Source organism: Primulina eburnea, chromosome 5 (assembly GCF_022965805.1).
Source record: "Primulina eburnea isolate SZY01 chromosome 5, ASM2296580v1, whole genome shotgun sequence".
NCBI classification, from domain to species: domain Eukaryota; kingdom Viridiplantae; phylum Streptophyta; class Magnoliopsida; order Lamiales; family Gesneriaceae; genus Primulina; species Primulina eburnea.
This window is the reverse complement of record NC_133105.1, coordinates 13757669-13780798: the sequence shown is the minus strand read 5'-3', so window position 1 is coordinate 13780798 and position 23130 is coordinate 13757669. Positions and strand designations below refer to the sequence as shown.

Below are 23130 nucleotides of genomic sequence, written 5' to 3'. Positions count from 1 at the left end.
ATTATGAACGGGTTTGGAAGTCGGTGAACGTAGCATGACCGGGTTTAGATCAGGATTGGAAAGCGGTAAAGCATGACCAGAGACCGATCCACCCGGTAAAGCATGACTGTGGATCTCATGTATGCGGTATTGGATCTTCCCTAGAAGCCCGGTACTGTGGTTTAGTCTGATCAAGCGCATTTATGTTACAGGCCACTTGCTTTGAAACATATCTCTACGCAAAATGATGAAGTTTTATTCATGTTCAAGTATGTATGATGCAAGTATGTTTATGAAAAGTTTTATGATGATGGCACGTCTATGTTTACATTAATATGTTCAAGTTTCAGTTTGTACGCTTTACTTTAAAATGCATGTGGTTTTATTACGTATTACTTGTTATTCCCAATTTATATGTGTTGAGTCTTTAAGCTCACTAGACTTGATTGATGCAGATGAGGAAGAGTACAAGGATACAAGGGGTGAGGACCAATGAACCGGCTTGGACTGCGTAGGAGGCTAAACCCGAGGACCACCTCTGTTTTAAAAACTTTTTGCATGTTTTAAATACTTTGATTTTTAGGATATTGTTTACGATGTTTACACGTTTACCTTTTTGCAAACTTCGATTGTAATTATTTTTATTTCAAATATTTTTAGACGAGGAGTTCATTTTAACATAATTTGAATGATTACAATTTATTTAAAAAAAAATTTATTTTTCCACAAATTTTAAAATAGTATAAATTTTTCCACATAATTTTAAAATAGTACAAATTTTAAAATAGTACAAATTTTAACATAATTAGAATGATTACAATTTATAAAGTGTGGTACATGACAGTTGGTATCAGAGTGATGTTCTTGTAAAGGGTTATGCCTACTGCCAGTTGCGAGAAGCTCACGAAGTCACACCTCAAGTCTGTAAGTTTTAAAGTTTTAAATTCTTTCATGTATTAAGCATCAAGTCATGATTTCAGCATGTATACGTTTAGGTTCAAATTACGTGCATCTTATGATATTAATATTATGTTCATGCATATTGGGTTTAAAGTGTTGGGTAATTGTTGGAACAGTATGCCTTCTAGACGCTGATTGCCCGTGGAGCAAGGGATGAGGATAGAGAAGCTCAAGATGGGGATAAGTCCACTCCTCCTCATTCACCCTCATATATACAGGCTCAGATACTTGTTGGGATGACTCAGTTCTTTGCACAGTTTGCGGGGAACCAGACTGCATTAGACACACGAGGCCCAGACCAGAGGCAGTCTACGAGAGGTTTGGGAGGATGGATCCGAAGGAGTTCTCAGGGACTACCGACCCGATGATAGCTGAAGGATGGATTAAGTCCATCGAGGTAATTTTTGCATTCATGGAGCTGCAGGATTCAGACAAGGTCAGATGTGCCACATTTCTTCTGGCAGGAGACGTTAGACTGTGGTGGGAAAGCGCATCGGTGTCAGTGAACCTGCAAATACTGACTTGGGTTGGCTTTAAGGAGGTAGTCTACTCCAAGTACTTCACTAAGGAAGTACGATCCAGACTGACCGGGGAATTCATGACGCTACGACAAGGAGAAAGTAGTGTTGCATATTTTGTCAGGAAGTTTGAGAGGAGGTGTAACTTGTTGCCCCTAATTGCAAATGATGCCCGGGAGAAGCTGAGGCATTTTATGGATGGTTTGCGGCCAATCTTGCGCTGTGATGTGAGAGTTGCTGGTCCTACTACATATGTCGTGGCTGTTTATAGAGCCTTGGCGGCAGAGCAATACCAAAGGGACATCGAGAGTGATAGACAGGGCAAGAGGCCCTATCAGGCACCTCAGCAGCACCAACAACATTGACCCCAGTTTAAGAGGCCTTTCCAAGGACAGCAGGGGAAGAGGCCATTTCAGGGACCGCCAAAAGGCAAGGGTCCTTTCCCTGAGCGGAAGGCTCCTCAGAGGCCGGGAGAGCATTCGGTGTGCCCGAAGTGCAACCACCAGCATCGGGGACAGTGTTTATGGGGTTCGGGCAAATTCTTCAAATGCGGAGCCAGCGATCATGTGATGAAGAACTGCCCACAGTGGAGGTAGCCGACTCAAGGGAGAGTGTTCGCCATGCAGGCAAAGGAGGCGAACCCAGACACGACCTTGTTGACTGGAATTATTTTCATAAAGAGAGTTGCCACGAAGTCCTTGATAGATTCTGCAGCCACGCACTCCTTTATTTCAGAGACCTTCGCCAATCATCTGGACGTCCAGTCTATTGGACTCGACATGAGCTATTCAGTGAGAATCCCATCAGGGGAAGAGTTATCAGCTACTAGCGTGGTCAAAAACATTGATCCGGAACTGCCGGGCCACCTAGTGTATGCCGATTTGATTGTGTTGTCGATTCCAGAATTTGATATTATCTTGGGAATAGACTGGCTAGCGAAGAACAGAGTTCTTATTGAATTTCAAAAAAGGCCAGTGTTGGTAAGACCGTTGGGCATGAAGCAGTTTCTCTTTGAGCCGGATAGATGGAGGAGTTTTCCTCGCATGATCTCTTGCATACAGGAACGAAGACTTATCCATAAGGGTCGCCAGGCTTTCTTAACCAGCATTCTTTCCGCACCTGACGTACCCACTCTGTCGATATCTGATGTACCAGTAGTTAGAGATTTTCCTGACGTCTTTCCACACGACGTCATAGGCCTTCCACCAGAAAGAGAGGTGGAGTTCGCCATTGATCTTATGCCAGGCACCGTGCCAATCTTTAAGGCACCGTACCGTTTAGCTCCAGCTGAGATGTTGGAGCTCAAACAGCAGATTTAGGAGTTTCTTGACAAGGAATTTATTTGCCTTTGTTTCTCACCATGGGGCGCACCAGTGCTCTTTGTAAAGAAGAAAGATAGGAGCATGAGGCTGTGTAATGATTATCGAGAGTTGAATAAGGTGACGATCAAGAATAAATACCCACTTCCAAAGATCGAGGACTTGTTCGATCAGTTGCAGAGAGTTACTGTGTTCTATAAGATAGATCTACGATTTAGGTATCATCAGTTGAAAGTAAAAGATGCAGATGTTCATAAGAGAAGCTTCAGAACCAGATATGGGCATTACGAGTTTCTAGTGATGCTGTTTGGACTGACGAATGCTCCAGCGATTTTTATGGACCTCATGAACCGAGTATTTCAGCTCTACCTAGATCGGTTCGTCGTAGTATTCTGATCAAGCAAAACTTGCACAGTAAAATCCCCAATAAAAATATGATTTTGTATGCTCAAAATAAATCGCTAATGCACGATGTCAAGTTATAATATAGTGTACGTGAGTACGAGTATCGTTCCACTGAAGACTGTGTTTTACAATTATTATTTTCAGTTATTGAACATTTAGCAACGAAAAGTGATTTGATTGGTTTATTCCTACTAAAATCAAATAAAAATGCAAATAAAAAGATTCAAAATCAAGTAATGAGATATAATGTCTAAAATGGTTGAGTAAAATTCAATGAGAAATGGATTTGTCTCGGTTCACCTACCCCTCGTTAATAAATTAATTCGTTCGTTCGTGATCTACGCTTCCGATAGGATTTCCTAATCTATTGAACACACTCTCTCGAGCTATGCCAAACTAATTCTACTCAATGAAGTAATTAAATCTATTTAATTATTTATCAAGAGTGAATCGCATTTCGACTTATGAAATCCCCTAGTTTTCGACCCTTAGGACTATGACTATCGGCACGTATCCAATTTCATATATCTATGTAAATTGTAGATCCGCGAATTATACTACTCGATCCTATCACTCGTTATTCTCTCGAACTCACTCGTGATATGAAAACGTCGTTAAAGTTAGCTATTCTTTAATGACACGATAAAACAGTAGTAAAATCAAGAATAACGCACAACCGAAATATAAATTAATTCAAACCAAAATTCGGGGTAGGATCCCCTTTAATCCCAACAAATAATAAAGTTAGCTACTAGAATTCATAGTAAAAATAAATGCAACAATGTTTAAAACGAAAGAAACTAGATTAGAAATACTAGGCGAGACGAAATCTGCGAAGAACGGTGCTCGGAATCTTCAAATCTTCAATCCAAGCGCGAAAGTGCTCTCTAAACTTGATGACGGCTGCAAAATTCAGTCTGAATCTCTCTGAATGTCCCCCAAAAGTCGGCCAAAAACTCCTTCCATAATAGCCACCCTCCTAAACTAAGGTAAGAAATCGAGCATGAAATCTTGCCAAAAATAGGTGGCGCTCGGGCGGTAGAAAAATACCGCTCGAGCGCCACACTTTCTGTATTCTCCCTGGGCTTGTGCGGCATTCGTGCTCGGGCGGTAGAAAACTACCGCCCGAGCGCCGACCTTTCTGTCGAAGCTCTTGGGATGAGTGGCATTCGCGCTCGGGCGGTAGAAAACTACCGCTCGAGCGCCGACCTGTCTGCCTTTTTTCCTCGGAAATCCACCTACCGCGCTCGGGCGGTAGAAAACTACCGCTCGAGCGCCGACCTTGCTGCACTTCATTTTCTTGACTTGGCACTTGGCTCCGATTTTTGGTTTTCCGGCCACTTTTCCTGCAAATTCATCATGCCCGAGTGAGATAGGATAAAATGCAGATATTTACTCTAAAATGAACAGAATGTGATTGAAATAAACGATGCGCAATGCAAAACACACACAGACTAATGCAATGAAACACGTAAAAACGACACATATCAACCCCCTCATACTAACCTTTTGCTCGCCCTCGAGTAAAATAGGTTAAAGCACGAGATACTAAACAAACTCAACAACCACAAAATTACTCAAACAAGAAATAACTAACACAAGTAAATATCAATGGTGAGTTAACAAATTTTATGCTCATGCCTCAGTGAACTTTCTCACGTACAAATCATAATCAAGTCAAATCACAAACGAATACTCATTCTCATCTACGCATAAATCTTGACACTAATTTGAACGTGTGTGTGTGTCATGATGGGTCTAGTCATTCGTATTTCAAATAGATCAATTATCCAATCATGCGAGTCACTCAATTAACACTTCAATACAAGTCTCACTAGCATGCATCCCCGTGTCCATTTATCACTAGCCATTAATTGAACTTTATTCAACTTTTAAGTGCAGATAAGGGTGTCGAAAAGAAGGAAAATAAGCTCAAGTGGCTAAAAGTTGGGAGTACACCGATCATTTTCATTGTGCAATCGTCAAGACTTTTCGTCTGACTTTCCTCGTCTCCTTACATCTCCAACTTTTAGCCTATGAATAGAATTTCATTCCTTTTATTTCGGCTCCCCCTCACCTTACATCTCCTTCTTCCTTCTCTTTTTCTTTTTTTTTTAAATGCACAATTTTCACACATGTACTCCCTAGGCTAAGAATATAATCCTTTGGATTACAGCTGGTTAGGAGTATGACATTTTAATTCAGTGCATTGGAAAGGAGGTAAATGTAAAGTTCAAGGCAAAACAAATTTTCTCATTCGAGGTCCCAATTAGCGACTTATTTTCACGGGTTTACATGCTAAATCAACTCATAAATGGTGCCTTTCAAGTTAACCACACAAAACTTTCAAATTTCACCATTATTCCTACAAACTTCTAGTCCCCACACATATGTGCTTAAAAAGTTCAAACTTGAGCCAAAATTCATGCTTTAACAATCAAGAGTACCGTTCATGAAATGACCCAATCATTACTTTTGTATACTATCAATCCAACCTCATCATTGGCGCATAAACTCTGTCTTCTCACCATAAACGACACTAAACAAAATAAATGCAACGAATAACTAAACCAATCAACTAAACAATCAAAACAATCTATCTACCCCCCTCATACTAGAGTTGTGCAATGCCCTCAGTGCACAAAACGAAACCAACACTAAAAACCAAACAAAAAAAACTCATGAATGCAAATGCAACGACAAAATAAGCAAAAAGAATAAAAAGAAAGGGGAAACAGTAAACTCCCCTGATCACGCGTCCTCGTCATCATACTCCGGCGGCGGCACTCCTGCGGCCTCCCCATGCTGAGAATAATCATACTGGAACTGGAAAGGGGGAGGAGGTAGCGGAGTCGGTGGAATGGTCGACGGGTCAACGCCCCCGTGCACAAGCAAAGTGCGCATCATGGAGTCAATGTGCGATAAATGGTCTGTGACATAGGAGTTGAACTGACTCTGATGCGCTTGGAAGGCGAGATTTTCATCCATCTTATCATTCTGAGTTCGCCTGCGGGGTTGTGGTGGGAGGCGTTTTGGAACGGCAGTGCTTGATCCACCGGCCTCCTCCGCCCGAGGGGGAAAGTCCGCTCGTCGTTTTGCCCTTTTGCGCTGTTCATCATCCCGACAAATTGGCTTCATCGGTTGAAGCCACTCCTCGTCGTCCCGGAAATGCACCCCGGCCCGTGCACACAATTCGGAAGTGATGCACGGGAAGAAGAGACCTATGTGGCTGTTGTGGGTGCTCAGTGTGATTTGCGAGTTGATAAGTTTGCCCACACCGATGGCGTAACCTCGGTGCAACGCAAAAAGTAACACCGCACGCTCCTTTTGCACCTCGCTTTTGTGCGAGACTGGCATCATCCGTCGGGCCACAAACAGATACCACAAGGCAATATCAGCTCTCAAGTACTTCTCATCAAAACAGCTCGGCGATCCACCCAATGGCTTCCACATCGCGCCCGGGTGGCACAGAGTCTCGATAATCAGGTTGTAGTCAGGATTAACCATCAATGCCTGGAAAATAGAGTCATCTACCTCGGTCGTTTCCAAAAGGGCGTTAATCGTGGCCAAATCGAACGGCACAAGCTTGCCTCTAACAAAGGCCCTACCATCAGTTCGTTCAACGGCATTGGCGTAGAATGCCCTAACCACCGACACCACAGCCGCCTTAGGTTGCTCGCCAAATTTGTCCCATCCCCTTCTTCCCAAGTCCACAAGAGGTGGCATATATCGATCCTCCATAGTACGACGAAATCCCCTCTCGGTAATGGGGTTTCGGTGAATTTTAGCATGGTCATATCTAGCACGAGCCTCCGCACTCACGAAACGTGTTCTATCAAATGAGGATGAAGAGGAGGAGCTAGGATTACCTCGTTGCTTCTTGGGAGCCATGGGGTTGAAGAAGTTGGAACTTTGAATTGGAGATGGTGTTCTTGCTTCCGAAGGGAGATTGTGCCTTGCCGCCGAAAACTTGAGTGGAGATGGTGGTGCCTGCACAAGAAAATCGAAAAGGAGAAAGGATGAGAGGAGTTAGGGATTTGGGGAGTGAAATTGGGGGAAAAATTTCGTGCAGAATGAGAGAAGGGGAAGGGGGATCGAGTTTTCAAAACTCTCGCGCTCGAGCGGTAGAAAACTACCGCTCGAGCGCGAACCTCTCTGGAGTTTTTATTTCAAAGGTAAGCTCTCGCGCTCGGGCGGTAGAAAACTACCGCCCGAGCGCCAACCTCTCGGGAAAAAAATTTCACGAGGTAGACGTTCGCGCTCGGGCGGTATAAAATTACCGCTCGAGCGCGAACCCCTCTGTTTTTTCTTTAAATTTTTTTTTTCATTTTTTTTAAAAATAAAATAAAACAAAAGGAATAGAAAATAACGAATCTAAATCAAATGCGAGAGAAGGGGAAGAAAATAGTTCTCAATTTATAGTCGAGAGCTTGACTGTCGGTCTGTCTCAGTTCGGCATGTCTTGGAACCGGGTGATTCCAAGTTGTGGCTCAGTTATGTCACCCATGTAGTTCTTCAGGCGCTGGGCATTGACCGTGAATGTCCCATCCTTCCCGTCTTTCAATTCTACAGCTCTCGATGGATATACTTTCGAAATCACAAATGGACCAGACCATCGTGATTTCAACTTTCCGGGAAAAAGTCGCAGCCGGGAGTTGTAGAGTAGGACACTTTCACCTTCTTTGAACTCTCTCTCAACGATCCGCTTGTCATGGGCCTTCTTCGTCTTTTCCTTGTAGGTTAGTGCGAGATCATATGCCAGATTTCGGAATTCCTCCAACTGATCTAGTTGAAGCAACCATCGTTCACCTGCATCAGTAAAGTTAAAGTTTAGTGCTTTTGTTGCCCAATATGCGCGATGCTCTAACTCTACAGGTAAGTGACATGCTTTACCAAACAATAATCTGTACGGTGTCGTGCCTATTGGTGTTTTGAAAGCAGTCCTATATGCCCAAAGAGCATCATCTAATCTCACCGACCAATCCTTCCTATTGACACCTACCACTTTTTCCAAAATCCGCTTAATTTCTCGGTTAGACACTTCCACTTGACCGCTCGTCTGGGGATGATAAGGGGTAGATATCTTATGTGTGACACCATATTTGCTCAAGAGTTTTTCAAAGAGTTTTTTGCAAAAATGAGTGCCACCATCACTAATGATTGCTTGTGGTGTTCCAAATCGGTTAAAAATGTTTTTCTTTAAAAATTTTAGGACCACTTGAGCATCATTAATGGCATATGCTTCCGCCTCTACCCACTTAGACACATAATCAACCGCCACCAAGATGTATTTTTTCGTGAAAGAACTAGGAAATGGTCCCATAAAGTCTATCCCCCATACATCGAAAATCTCACACTCAATGATATTATTTAAAGGCATTTCATGACGGTTAGAGATGTTACCTGACCGATGGCATTTATCACAATGTAGCACATAAGAACGAGCATCTTTAAAGAGGGTTGGCCAATAAAAGCCACATTCAAGTACCTTGGATGCCTTCCTTGTTGGTCCGAAATGACCACCTACCTCACGGTCATGGCAATGGTTGAGGATTTGCCCAAACTCTTCCTCTGCGACACATCTCCGAATCATGGCATCTGCACAAATTCTGAACAAGAAAGGTTCCTCCCAAAAATAATACTTCACGTCCGAAAAGAATTTCTTTCTCTGGTGAAATGTTAAATTTGGGGGGGGGGGGGGGGGGGTTTGAGCCTGTAACAAGAAAATTTGCAAAATTTGCATACCATGGACAATTTTTCACCTCAAACAACTGCTCATCTGGAAACCAATAATTAATCGCATCATTCACACAATCATCACTGATAAATTCCAATCTAGACAAATGATCCGCAACCACATTCTCAACACCCTTCTTATCTTTTATTTCTACATCAAATTCTTGCAATAATAAAATCCACCGAAGTAAGCGTGGCTTTGCATCTTTCTTGGCAAGTAAATATTTAAGGGCAGAGTGATCAGTAAACACAGTTACTTTCGACAAAATAAGGTATGAGTGGAACTTGTCAAGTGCAAACACTACTGCAAGTAACTCTTTTTCAGTGGTGGCATAATTTAATTGTGCTTCATCTAGAGTCCTACTTGCATAGTATATAGTGTGAAATACCTTGTTTAGTCTTTGGCCGAGGACAGCACCAACCGCAGTATCACTGGCATCGCACATGACCTCAAAAAGTAGATCCCAATCCGGTGCCACCAAGACAGGGGCCGTCACCAAGCGCTCCTTCAACTTCTCGTATGCCTGCAAACAATCCGAATTAAAATCAAAGGGTGCATCTTTCATGAGTAAAGAAGATAGAGGTTTTGCAATTTTAGAAAAATCTTTGATAAAACGCCGGTAGAAGCCGGCGTGGCCTAGAAAACTTCTAACTCCCTTTATGGACTCCGGAGGTGGTAAGTTCTTGGTAACTTCAACTTTCGCCTTGTCCACCTCTATTCTGTGCCCCGAAATCTTGTGCCCTAGGACAATTCCCTCTTGTACCATGAAGTGGCATTTTTCCCAATTAAGTACCAAATTCGTCTCCTCGCATCTCTTCAACACCACCTTCAAATTCTGCAAACAATCATCAAAAGAAGAGCCAAATATCGAGAAGTCATCCATAAAAATTTCAAGAAACGTTTCTATCATGTCGTGAAATATAGCAGTCATGCATCGCTGAAAAGTGGCCGGCGCATTACACAAACCAAAGGGCATTCGTCTAAAAGCAAAAGTGCCGTAAGGACAAGTGAAAGTGGTCTTCTCTTGGTCCTCCGGCGCAATCATAATTTGGTTGTACCCTGAATACCCATCCAAAAAGCAATAAAATTCATGACCCGCTAACCTTTATGCATTTGATCGATAAAGGGAAGGGGAAAGTGATCTTTACAGGTGGCATCATTTAATTTCCTATAATCAATGCACACACGCCATCCCGTAACAGTCCTAGTGGGTATTAATTCATTATTCTCATTTGTAATCACAGTAATCCCACCCTTTTTTGGCACACACTGAACAGGACTTACCCATGCACTATCAGATATAGGATAGATAATACCTGCATCGAGAAGCTTAATTGTTTCCGCCTTTACTACCTCTTGCATCTTTGGATTCAGTCTTCGCTGAGGTTGCACATGAGGTGAGTACTTCTCTTCCATCAAGATCTTGTGCATGCAGACTGATGGATTAATCCCTTTGATATCCGCCACCTTCCACGCAAATGCACCCTTGTGTGCTTTCAATACCTCCAGCAGTTTGTCCTCCATCACATTTGTCAAAGCAGCAGAAATAATGACAGGTAAAGTGTTATTCTCACCTAAGTATACGTACTTGAGGTGTGGAGGCAACAGCTTCAGCTCAAGTGTTGGTGGATCCTCGATGCTTGACCTTTGAGGGGTCAAATCTATCCGTTCTCCTAGATCCTCCAGTCGCATCCTCATTGGCTTTCTCCATGGATGGTTGGTATTAAAGTGTGCCACTATTTCAGCTCTTTCTTCATCCAACTCCTCCTCTGCCAATTCAGTATTTATAGTGGCCTCCAAAGGGTCCCTAAGAGCATCCTGCACATAGTGAGACGCAAGAAAGTCAAAAGTATCAATTCTAAAACAACTATCAGAATGCAGTGTGTGCTTAAGTGCATGAAAAACATCAAAAGTAATCTCATCCTCGCCCACTCTCAGTTTCAACTTCCCCTCTTGCACATCAATCAGTGCCTTGCCAGTTGCAAGGAACGGTCTACCCAAAATCAGAGGCATCTCCGCATCTTCCTCCATGTCAAGCACCACGAAGTCCGCAGGGAAAATGAATTTGTCCACTTTCACTAGCACATCCTCAATCACTCCGCGGGGGTACTTGACAGATCTGTCAGCTAGTTGTAGAGACATCTTCGTCGGCTTTGGTTCTCCCAACCCAAGCTTCCTAAACACAGACAATGGCATAAGATTAATACTGGCACCGAGATCACACAATGCTTTATGAAAAACAACATCACCAATCATGCAAGGAATAGAGAAACTCCCTGGGTCTTTCAGTTTCGGTGGAATTTTGTTTTGCACCAAAGCGGAGCAATTCTCGGTTAAGTTGACTGTCATATGATCCTCCAACTTCCTCTTATTAGCTAAGATATCCTTCAAAAATTTTGCATAACTAGGCATTTGCATTAGAGCATCGGCAAAGGGAATATTGATATGCAGCTTTTTAAACACCTCGAGAAACTTACCGAATTGTGCATCTAGTTTTGCTTTTTTAAGTGCTGCAGGGAAAGGAGGAGGTATAACAATCTTAGCATGCGTAGTGTGTGCCGGTGTAGGGTTAGATGACTTACCTTTTGATGTCGCATCTTGTTCATCCGGCACTTGGCTTTTCTCTTTTTCTCTAGGCTCCAAAACTTTTCCACTCTTCAACTCAATGGCCTTCACTTGCTCTTTTGGATTAGTCTCGGTATTACTTGGCAAGGTGACCGGCTCTCTACTTGCTATCATCTTGGCCAACTGTCCAATTTGATTCTCGAGCCCCTTTATTGATGCATCTTGGTTTTGGAGTCGAGTTTCAGTGGATGAAATAAACTTAGACATCATTTGTTCCAAGTTGGACTTTTCTTCTCTAGGAGGATCGGATCTATACATCGGTTGTTTTCCATATTGTTGTCCTCCTTGCGGTCTATTCTGACTGTTTTGACCGCCCCACGAGAATTTGGGATGTTGCCTCCACCCAGGATTGTATGTGTTCGAATAAGGTTCATTCCTTGGGCAGTTTTGGACTCCCACTTGATTCACCGGTTCCTCATTTTGCACATAGAAGGGATTTCCATCTTGACAGTCTTTCACATAGTGCTCTCCTCCACACTTTTCACAGAATATCTCTTGAAGACGCATAGCCGTGCCACCCACATTCAAGCCGTCTATTTTCCTGTTTAAAGCGTCAAGTTGTGCAGTAATAGCAGAAAAATCAGTTACCTGGTGAACTCCTGCACTTCTCCGCTGGTTGTTCCTGTCAGATTGAGGATGATAGCTGCTAGCAGCCATTTCCTCTAACAATTCATATCCTTCCTCCGCGGTCTTTCTCAACAGGTTTCCACAAGCAGCCGCATCTATCATAGTACGGTTAGGAGTAAGCAAACCATAATAAAATGTTTGAACGACTAACCCAAGTGGTAACTCGTGATGTGGGCATCTTTGTAGTAGATCCTTGAAACGCTCCCATGCCTCATATAGTGATTCCTGATCGAATTGAGCAAATGTTGTAATGTCTGCCCGCAGCTTCATGGTTTTTGATGGGGGAAAGTATTTGATAAGAAACGCTTTCGCCATGTCCTCCCAAGTGGTGATTGAACCTATAGGCAAACAATTCAACCATGCTTTAGCTTTATCACGTAAAGAGAAAGGAAATAAACGTAACCTAAAAGCATCATCAGAAACTCCATTGAATTTAAAAGTATCGCAAATCTCAAGAAAATCCGCGATGTGCGTGTTTGGGTCATCTACTGCAGTTCCTCCGAATTGGACTGTGTTCTGAATCATCTGGATTATAGCTGGCTTGATTTCAAAGTGATTTGCCCGCACAATAGGCCTCACAATGCTAGGGCGTGCACCATCCAAAGAAGGCTGGGCATACTCTAACATTGGTATGCGGCGTGGCATCTCAATATGTCCCTCTTCACGCTGTTCCTCCTCACGTTCTGGCTCGTGTCTCTCCATAAGTTCTTTAAGCCTCTGTTGTTGTCTTCTCCTGCGGAAGGTTCTTTCAATTTCAGGATCAAACTCATGCTCCACGTCAAGTGATTTTGGCATGCACTGGAAGAGATATCTGTAAAAAAATATGAAGTGTTATCTCACGAGAAATAAAATAATGCTAAAGAAGATAACTAAAAATAAAATCGTAGATTAACAGTCCCCGACAACGGCGCCAAAAACTTGATCGAGCAAAACTTGCACAGTAAAATCCCCAATAAAAATATGATTTTTTATGCTCAAAATAAATCGCAAGTGCACGATGTCAAGTTATAATATAGTGTACGTGAGTACGAGTATCGTTCCACTGAAGACTGTGTTTTACAATTATTATTTTCAGTTATTGAACATTTAGCAACGAAAAGTGATTTGATTGGTTTATTCCTACTAAAATCAAATAAAAATGCAAATAAAAAGATTCAAAATCAAGTAATGAGATATAATGTCTAAAATGGTTGAGTAAAATTCAATGAGAAATGGATTTGTTGGGAATCTCGGTTCACCTACCCCTCGTTAATCAATTAATTCTTTCGTTCGTGATCTACGCTTCCGACAGGATTTCCTAATCTATTGAACACACTCTCTCGAGCTATGCCAAACTAATTCTACTCAATGAAGTAATTAAATCTCTTTAATTATTTATCAAGAGTGAATCGTATTTCGACTTATGAAATCCCCTAGTTCTCGACCCTTCGGACTATGACTATCGGCACGTATCCAATTTCATATATCTCTGTAAATTGTAGATCCGCGAATTATACTACTCGATCCTATCACTCGTTATTCTCTCGAACTCACTCGTGATATGAAAACATCGTTAAAGTTAGCTATTCTTTAATGACACGATAAAACAGTAGTAAAATCAAGAATAACACACAACCGAAATATAAATTAATTCAAACCAACATTCGGGGTAGGATCCCCTTTAATCCCAACAAATAATAAAGTTAGCTACTAGAATTCATAGTAAAAATAAATGCAACAATGTTTAAAACGAAAGAAACTAGATTAGAAATACTAGGCGAGACGAAATCTGCGAAGAACGGTGCTCGGAATCTTCAAATCTTCAATCCAAGCGCAAAAGTGCTCTCTAAACTTGACGACGGCTGCAAAATTCAGTCTGAATCTCTCTGAATGTCCCCCAAAAGTCGACCAAAAACTCCTTCCATAATAGCCACCCTCCTAAACTAAGGTAAGAAATCGAGCATGAAATCTTGCCAAAAATAGGTGGCGCTCGGGCGGTAGAAAAATACCGCTCGAGCGCCACACTTTCTGTATTCTCCCTGGGCTTGTGCGGCATTCGCGCTCGGGCGGTAGAAAACTACCGCCCGAGCGCCGACCTTTCTGTCGAAGCTCTTGGGATGAGTGGCATTCGCGCTCGGGCGGTAGAAAACTACCGCTCGAGCGCCGACCTTTCTGCCTTTTTTCCTCGGAAATCCACCTACCGCGCTCGGGCGGTAGAAAACTACCGCTCGAGCGCCGACCTTGCTGCACTTCATTTTCTTGACTTGGCACTTGGCTCCGATTTTTGGTTTTCCGGCCACTTTTCCTGCAAATTCATCATGCCCGAGTGAGATAGGATAAAATGCAGATATTTACTCTAAAATGAACAGAATGTGATTGAAATAAACGATGCGCAATGCGAAACACACACAGACTAATGCAATGAAACACGTAAAAACAACACATATCAACCCCCTCATACTAACCTTTTGCTCGCCCTCGAGTAAAATAGGTTAAAGCACGAGATACTAAACAAACTCAACAACCACAAAATTACTCAAACAAGAAATAACTAACACAAGTAAATATCAATGGTGAGTTAACAAATTTTATGCTCATGCCTCAGTGAACTTTCTCACGTACAAATCATAATCAAGTCAAATCACAAACGAATACTCATTCTCATCTACGCATAAATCTTGACACTAATTTGAACGTGTGTGTGTGTGTCATGATGGGTCTAGTCATTCGTATTTCAAATAGATCAATTATCCAATCATGCGAGTCACTCAATTAACACTTCAATACAAGTCTCACTAGCATGCATCCCCGTGTCCATTTATCACTAGCCATTAATTGAACTTTATTCAACTTTTAAGTGCAGATAAGGGTGTCGAAAAGAAGGAAAATAAGCTCAAGTGGCTAAAAGTTGGGAGTACACCGATCATTTTCATTGTGCAATCGTCAAGACTTTTCGTCTGACTTTCCTCGTCTCCTTACATCTCCAACTTTTAGCCTAAGAATAGAATTTCATTCCTTTTATTTCGGCTCCCCCTCACCTTACATCTCCTTCTTCCTTCTCTTTTTCTTTTTTTTTTAAATGCACAATTTTCACACATGTACTCCCTAGGCTAAGAATATAATCCTTTGGATTACAGCTGGTTAGGAGTATGACATTTTAATTCAGTGCATTGAAAAGGAGGTAAATGTAAAGTTCAAGGCAAAACAAATTTTCTCATTCGAGGTCCCAATTAGCGACTTATTTTCACGGGTTTACATGCTAAATCAACTCATAAATGGTGCCTTTCAAGTTAACCACACAAAACTTTCAAATTTCACCATTATTCCTACAAACTTCTAGTCCCCACACATATGTGCTTAAAAAGTTCAAACTTGAGCCAAAATTCATGCTTTAACAATCAAGAGTACCGTTCATGAAATGACCCAATCAATACTTTTGTATACTATCAATCCAACCTCATCATTGGCGCATAAACTCTGTCTTCTCACCATAACGACACTAAACAAAATAAATGCAACGAATAACTAAACCAATCAACTAAACAATCAAAACAATCTATCTACCCCCCCTCATACTAGAGTTGTGCAATGCCCTCAGTGCACAAACGAAACCAACACTAAAAGCAAACCAAAAAAAACTCATGAATGCAAATGCAACGACAAAATAAGCAAAAAGAATAAAAGAAAGGGGAAACAGTAAACTCCCCTGATCACGCGTCCTCGTCATCATACTCCGGCGGTGGCACTCCTGCGGCCTCCCCATGCTGAGAATAATCATACTGGAACTGGAATGGGGGAGGAGGGAGCGGAGTCGGTGGAATGGTCGACGGGTCAACGCCCACGTGCACAAGCAAAGTGCGCATCATGGAGTCAATGTGAGATAAATGGTCTGTGACATAGGAGTTGAACTGACTCTGATGCGCTTGGAAGGCGATATTTTCATCCATCTTATCATTCTGAGTTCGCCTGCGGGGTTGTGGTGGGAGGCGTTGTGGAACGGCAGTGCTTGATCCACCGGCCTCCTCCGCCCGAGGGGGAAAGTCCGCTCGTCGTTTTGCCTTTTGCGGTGTTCATCCTCCCGACAAATTGGCTACATCGGTTGAAGCCACTCCTCGTCGTCCCGGAAATGCACCCCGGCCCGTGCACACAATTCGGAAATGATGCTCGGGAAGAAGAGACCTATGTGGCTGTTGTGGGTGCTCAGTGTGATTTGCGAGTTGATAAGTTTGCCCACATCGATGGCGTAACCTCGGTGCAACGCAAAAAGTAACACCGCACGCTCCTTTTGCACCTCGCTTTTGTGCGAGACTGGCATCATCCGTCGGGCCACAAACAGATACCACAAGGCAATATCAGCTCTCAAGTACTTCTCATCAAAACAGCTCGGCGATCCACCCAATGGCTTCCACATCGCGCCCGGGTGGCACAGAGTCTCGATAATCAGGTTTTAGTCAGGATTAACCATCAATGCCTGGAAAATAGAGTCATCTACCTCGGCCGTTTCCAAAAGGGCGTTAATCGTGGGCAAATCGAACGGCACAAGCTTGCCTCTAACAAAGGCCCTACCATCAGTTCGTTCAACGGCATTGGCGTAGAATTCCCTAACCACCGACACCACAGCCGCCTTAGGTTGCTCGCCAAATTTGTCCATCCCCTTCTTCCCAAGTCCACAAGAGGTGGCATATATCGATCCTCCATAGTACGACGAAATCCCCTCTCGGTAATGGGGTTTCGGTGAATTTTAGCATGGTCATATCTAGCACGAGCCTCCGCACTCACGAAACGTGTTCTATCAAATGAGGATGAAGAGGAGGAGCTAGGATTACCTCGTTGCTTCTTGGGAGCCATGGGGTTGAAGAAGTTGGAACTTTGAATTGGAGATGGTGTTCTTGCTTCCGAAGGGAGATTGTGCCTTGCCGTCGAAAACTTGAGTGGAGATGGTGGTGCTTGCACAAGAAAATCGAAAAGAGAAAGGATGAGAGGAGTTAGGGATTTGGGAGTGAAATTGGGGGAAAAATTTCGTGCAGAATGAGAGAAGGGGAAGGGGGATCGAGTTTTAAAAACTCTCGCGCTCGAGCGGTAGAAAACTACCGCTCGAGCGCGAACCTCTCTGGAGTTTTTATTTCAAAGGTAAGCTCTCACGCTCGGGCGGTAGAAAACTACCGCCCGAGCGCCAACCTCTCGGGAAAAAATTTCACGAGGTAGACGTTCGCGCTCGGGCGGTATAAAATTACCGCTCGAGCGCGAACCCCTCTGTTTTTTCTTTAAATTTTTTTTTCATTTTTTTTAAAATAAAATAAAACAAAAGGAATAGAAAATAACGAATCTAAATCAAATGCGAGAGAAGGGAAGAAAATAGTTCTCAATTTATAGTCGAGAGCTTGACTGTCGGTCTGTCTCAGTTCGGCATGTCTTGGAACCGGGTGATTCCAAGTTGTGGCTCAGTTATGTCACCCATTGTAGTGCTTCAGGCGCTGGGCATTGACCGTGAATGTCCCATCCTTCCCGCTTTCAATTCTACAGCTCTCGATGGATATACTTTCGAATTCACAAATGGACCAGACCATCGTGATTTCAACTTTCCGGGAAAAAGTCGCAGCCGGGAGTTGTAGAGTAGGGACACTTTCACCTTCTTTGAACTCTCTCTCAACGATCCGCTTGTCATGGGCCTTCTTCGTCTTTTCCTTGTAGGTTAGTGCGAGATCATATGCCAGATTTCGGAATTCCTCCAACTGATCTAGTTGAAGCAACCATCGTTCACCTGCATCAGTAAAGTTAAAGTTTAGTGCTTTTGTTGCCCAATATGCGCGATGCTCTAACTCTACAGGTAAGTGACATGCTTTACCAAACAATAATCTGTACGGTGTCGTGCCTATTGGTGTTTTGAAAGCAGTCCTATATGCCAAAGAGCATCATCTAATCTCACCGACCAATCCTTCCTATTGACACCTACCACTTTTCCAAAATCCGCTTAATTTCTCGGTTAGACACTTCCACTTGACCACTCGTCTGGGGATGATAAGGGGTAGATATCTTATGTGTGACACCATATTTGCTCAAGAGTTTTTCAAAGAGTTTTTTGCAAAAATGAGTGCCACCATCACTAATGATTGCTTGTGGTGTTCCAAATCGGTTAAAAATGTTTTTCTTTAAAAATTTTAGGACCACTTGAGCATCATTAATGGCATATGCTTCCGCCTCTACCCACTTAGACACATAATCAACCGCCACCAAGATGTATTTTTTCGTGAAAGAACTAGGAAATGGTCCCATAAAGTCTATCCCCATACATCGAAAACCTCACACTCAATGATATTATTTAAAGGCATTTCATGACGGTTAGAGATGTTACCTGACCGATGGCATTTATCACAATGTAGCACATAAGAACGAGCATCTTTAAAGAGGGTTGGCCAATAAAAGCCACATTCAAGTACCTTGGATGCCTTCCTTGTTGGTCCGAAATGACCACCTACCTCACGGTCATGGCAATGGTTGAGGATTTGCCCAAACTCTTCCTCTGCGACACATCTCCGAATCATGGCATCTGCACAAATTCTGAACAAGAAAGGTTCCTCCCAAAATAATACTTCACGTCCGAAAAGAATTTCTTTCTCTGGTGAAATGTTAAATTTGGGGGGGGGGGGGGGGGTTTGAGCCTGTAACAAGAAAATTTGCAAAATTTGCATACCATGGACAATTTTTCACCTCAAACAACTGCTCATCTGGAAACCAATAATTAATCGCATCATTCACACAATCATCACTGATAAATTCCAATCTAGACAAATGATCCGCAACCACATTCTCAACACCCTTCTTATCTTTTATTTCTACATCAAATTCTTGCAATAATAAAATCCACCGAAGTAAGCGTGGCTTTGCATCTTTCTTGGCAAGTAAATATTTAAGGGCAGAGTGATCAGTAAACACAGTTACTTTCGACAAAATAAGGTATGAGTGGAACTTGTCAAGTGCAAACACTACTGCAAGTAACTCTTTTTCAGTGGTGGCATAATTTAATTGTGCTTCATCTAGAGTCCTACTTGCATAGTATATAGTGTGAAATACCTTGTTTAGTCTTTGGCCGAGGACAGCACCAACCGCAGTATCACTGGCATCGCACATGACCTCAAAAGTAGATCCCAATCCGGTGCCACCAAGACAGGGGCCGTCACCAAGCGCTCCTTCAACTTCTCGTATGCCTGCAAACAATCCGAATTAAAATCAAAGGGTGCATCTTTCATGAGTAAAGAAGATAGAGGTTTTGCAATTTTAGAAAAATCTTTGATAAAACGCCGGTAGAAGCCGGCGTGGCCTAGAAAACTTCTAACTCCCTTTATGGACTCCGGAGGTGGTAAGTTCTTGGTAACTTCAACTTTCGCCTTGTCCACCTCTATTCTGTGCCCCGAAATCTTGTGCCCTAGGACAATTCCCTCTTGTACCATGAAGTGGCATTTTTCCCAATTAAGTACCAAATTCGTCTCCTCGCATCTCTTCAACACCACCTTCAAATTCTGCAAACAATCATCAAAAGAAGAGCCAAATATCGAGAAGTCATCCATAAAAATTTCAAGAAACGTTTCTATCATGTCGTGAAATATAGCAGTCATGCATCGCTGAAAAGTGGCCGGCGCATTACACAAACCAAAGGGCATTCGTCTAAAAGCAAAGTGCCGTAAGGACAAGTGAAAGTGGTCTTCTCTTGGTCCTCCGGCGCAATCATAATTTGGTTGTACCCTGAATACCCATCCAAAAAGCAATAAAATTCATGACCCGCTAACCTTTATGCATTTGATCGATAAAGGGAAGGGGAAAGTGATCTTTACAGGTGGCATCATTTAATTTCCTATAATCAATGCACACACGCCATCCCGTAACAGTCCTAGTGGGTATTAATTCATTATTCTCATTTGTAATCACAGTAATCCCACCCTTTTTTGGCACACACTGAACAGGACTTACCCATGCACTATCAGATATAGGATAGATAATACCTGCATCGAGAAGCTTAATTGTTTCCGCCTTTACTACCTCTTGCATCTTTGGATTCAGTCTTCGCTGAGGTTGCACATGAGGTGAGTACTTCTCTTCCATCAAGATCTTGTGCATGCAGACTGATGGATTAATCCCTTTGATATCCGCCACCTTCCACGCAAATGCACCCTTGTGTGCTTTCAATACCTCCAGCAGTTTGTCCTCCATCACATTTGTCAAAGCAGCAGAAATAATGACAGGTAAAGTGTTATTCTCACCTAAGTATACGTACTTGAGGTGTGGAGGCAACAGCTTCAGCTCAAGTGTTGGTGGATCCTCGATGCTTGACCTTTGAGGGGTCAAATCTATCCGTTCTCCTAGATCCTCCAGTCGCATCCTCATTGGCTTTCTCCATGGATGGTTGGTATTAAAGTGTGCCACTATTTCAGCTCTTTCTTCATCCAACTCCTCCTCTGCCAATTCAGTATTTATAGTGGCCTCCAAAGGGTCCCTAAGAGCATCCTGCACATAGTGAGACGCAAGAAAGTCAAAAGTATCAATTCTAAAACAACTATCAGAATGCAGTGTGTGCTTAAGTGCATGAAAACATCAAAAGTAATCTCATCCTCGCCCACTCTCAGTTTCAACTTCCCCTCTTGCACATCAATCAGTGCCTTGCCAGTTGCAAGGAACGGTCTACCCAAAATCAGAGGCATCTCCGCATCTTCCTCCATGTCAAGCACCACGAAGTCCGCAGGGAAAATGAATTTGTCCACTTTCACTAGCACATCCTCAATCACTCCGCGGGGGTACTTGACAGATCTGTCAGCTAGTTGTAGAGACATCTTCGTCGGCTTTGGTTCTCCCAACCCAAGCTTCCTAAACACAGACAATGGCATAAGATTAATACTGGCACCGAGATCACACAATGCTTTATGAAAAACAACATCACCAATCATGCAAGGAATAGAGAAACTCCCTGGGTCTTTCAGTTTCGGTGGAATTTTGTTTTGCACCAAAGCGGAGCAATTCTCGGTTAAGTTGACTGTCATATGATCCTCCAACTTCCTCTTATTAGCTAAGATATCCTTCAAAAATTTTGCATAACTAGGCATTTGCATTAGAGCATCGGCAAAGGGAATATTGATATGCAGCTTTTTAAACACCTCGAGAACTTACCGAATTGTGCATCTAGTTTTGCTTTTTTAAGTGCTGCAGGGAAAGGAGGAGGTATAACAATCTTAGCATGCGTAGTGTGTGCCGGTGTAGGGTTAGATGACTTACCTTTTGATGTCGCATCTTGTTCATCCGGCACTTGGCTTTTCTCTTTTTCTCTAGGCTCCAAAACTTTTCCACTCTTCAACTCAATGGCCTTCACTTGCTCTTTTGGATTAGTCTCGGTATTACTTGGCAAGGTGACCGGCTCTCTACTTGCTATCATCTTGGCCAACTGTCCAATTTGATTCTCGAGCCCCTTTATTGATGCATCTTGGTTTTGGAGTCGAGTTTCAGTGGATGAAATAAACTTAGACATCATTTGTTCCAAGTTGGACTTTTCTTCTCTAGGAGGATCGGATCTATACATCGGTTGTTTTCCATATTGTTGTCCTCCTTGCGGTCTATTCTGACTGTTTTGACCGCCCCACGAGAATTTGGGATGTTGCCTCCACCCAGGATTGTATGTGTTCGAATAAGGTTCATTCCTTGGGCAGTTTTGGACTCCCACTTGATTCACCGGTTCCTCATTTTGCACATAGAAGGGATTTCCATCTTGACAGTCTTTCACATAGTGCTCTCCTCCACACTTTTCACAGAATATCTCTTGAAGACGCATAGCCGTGCCACCCACATTCAAGCCGTCTATTTTCCTGTTTAAAGCGTCAAGTTGTGCAGTAATAGCAGAAAAATCAGTTACCTGGTGAACTCCTGCACTTCTCCGCTGGTTGTTCCTGTCAGATTGAGGATGATAGCTGCTAGCAGCCATTTCCTCTAACAATTCATATCCTTCCTCCGCGGTCTTTCTCAACAGGTTTCCACAAGCAGCCGCATCTATCATAGTACGGTTAGGAGTAAGCAAACCATAATAAAATGTTTGAACGACTAACCCAAGTGGTAACTCGTGATGTGGGCATCTTTGTAGTAGATCCTTGAAACGCTCCCATGCCTCATATAGTGATTCCTGATCGAATTGAGCAAATGTTGTAATGTCTGCCCGCAGCTTCATGGTTTTTGATGGGGGAAAGTATTTGATAAGAAACGCTTTCGCCATGTCCTCCCAAGTGGTGATTGAACCTATAGGCAAACAATTCAACCATGCTTTAGCTTTATCACGTAAAGAGAAAGGAAATAAACGTAACCTAAAAGCATCATCAGAAACTCCATTGAATTTAAAAGTATCGCAAATCTCAAGAAATCCGCGATGTGCGTGTTTGGGTCATCTACTGCAGTTCCTCCGAATTGGACTGTGTTCTGAATCATCTGGATTATAGCTGGCTTGATTTCAAAGTGATTTGCCCGCACAATAGGCCTCACAATGCTAGGGCGTGCACCATCCAAAGAAGGCTGGGCATACTCTAACATTGGTATGCGGCGTGGCATCTCAATATGTCCCTCTTCACGCTGTTCCTCCTCACGTTCTGGCTCGTGTCTCTCCATAAGTTCTTTAAGCCTCTGTTGTTGTCTTCTCCTGCGGAAGGTTCTTTCAATTTCAGGATCAAACTCATGCTCCACGTCAAGTGATTTTGGCATGCACTGGAAGAGATATCTGTAAAAAAATATGAAGTGTTATCTCACGAGAAATAAAATAATGCTAAAGAAGATAACTAAAAATAAAATCGTAGATTAACAGTCCCCGACAACGGCGCCAAAAACTTGATCGAGCAAAACTTGCACAGTAAAATCCCCAATAAAAATATGATTTTTTATGCTCAAAATAAATCGCAAGTGCACGATGTCAAGTTATAATATAGTGTACGTGAGTACGAGTATCGTTCCACTGAAGACT

General features: G+C 42.7%; 2 non-coding genes across 2 annotated transcripts; both read left to right on the top strand.

The window, feature by feature from the left end:
* Nucleotides 1-12330: 12330 nt before the first annotated feature.
* LOC140833258 (small nucleolar RNA R71) lies at nt 12331-12436 on the top strand. The gene has a single exon (XR_012118388.1). It is a non-coding gene; the product is annotated as a small nucleolar RNA R71 (small nucleolar RNA).
* A 9804-nt stretch (nt 12437-22240) lies between these two features.
* Nucleotides 22241-22346, top strand: LOC140833257 (small nucleolar RNA R71). Its single transcript, XR_012118387.1, has one exon. It is a non-coding gene; the product is annotated as a small nucleolar RNA R71 (small nucleolar RNA).
* Nucleotides 22347-23130: the final 784 nt, after the last annotated feature.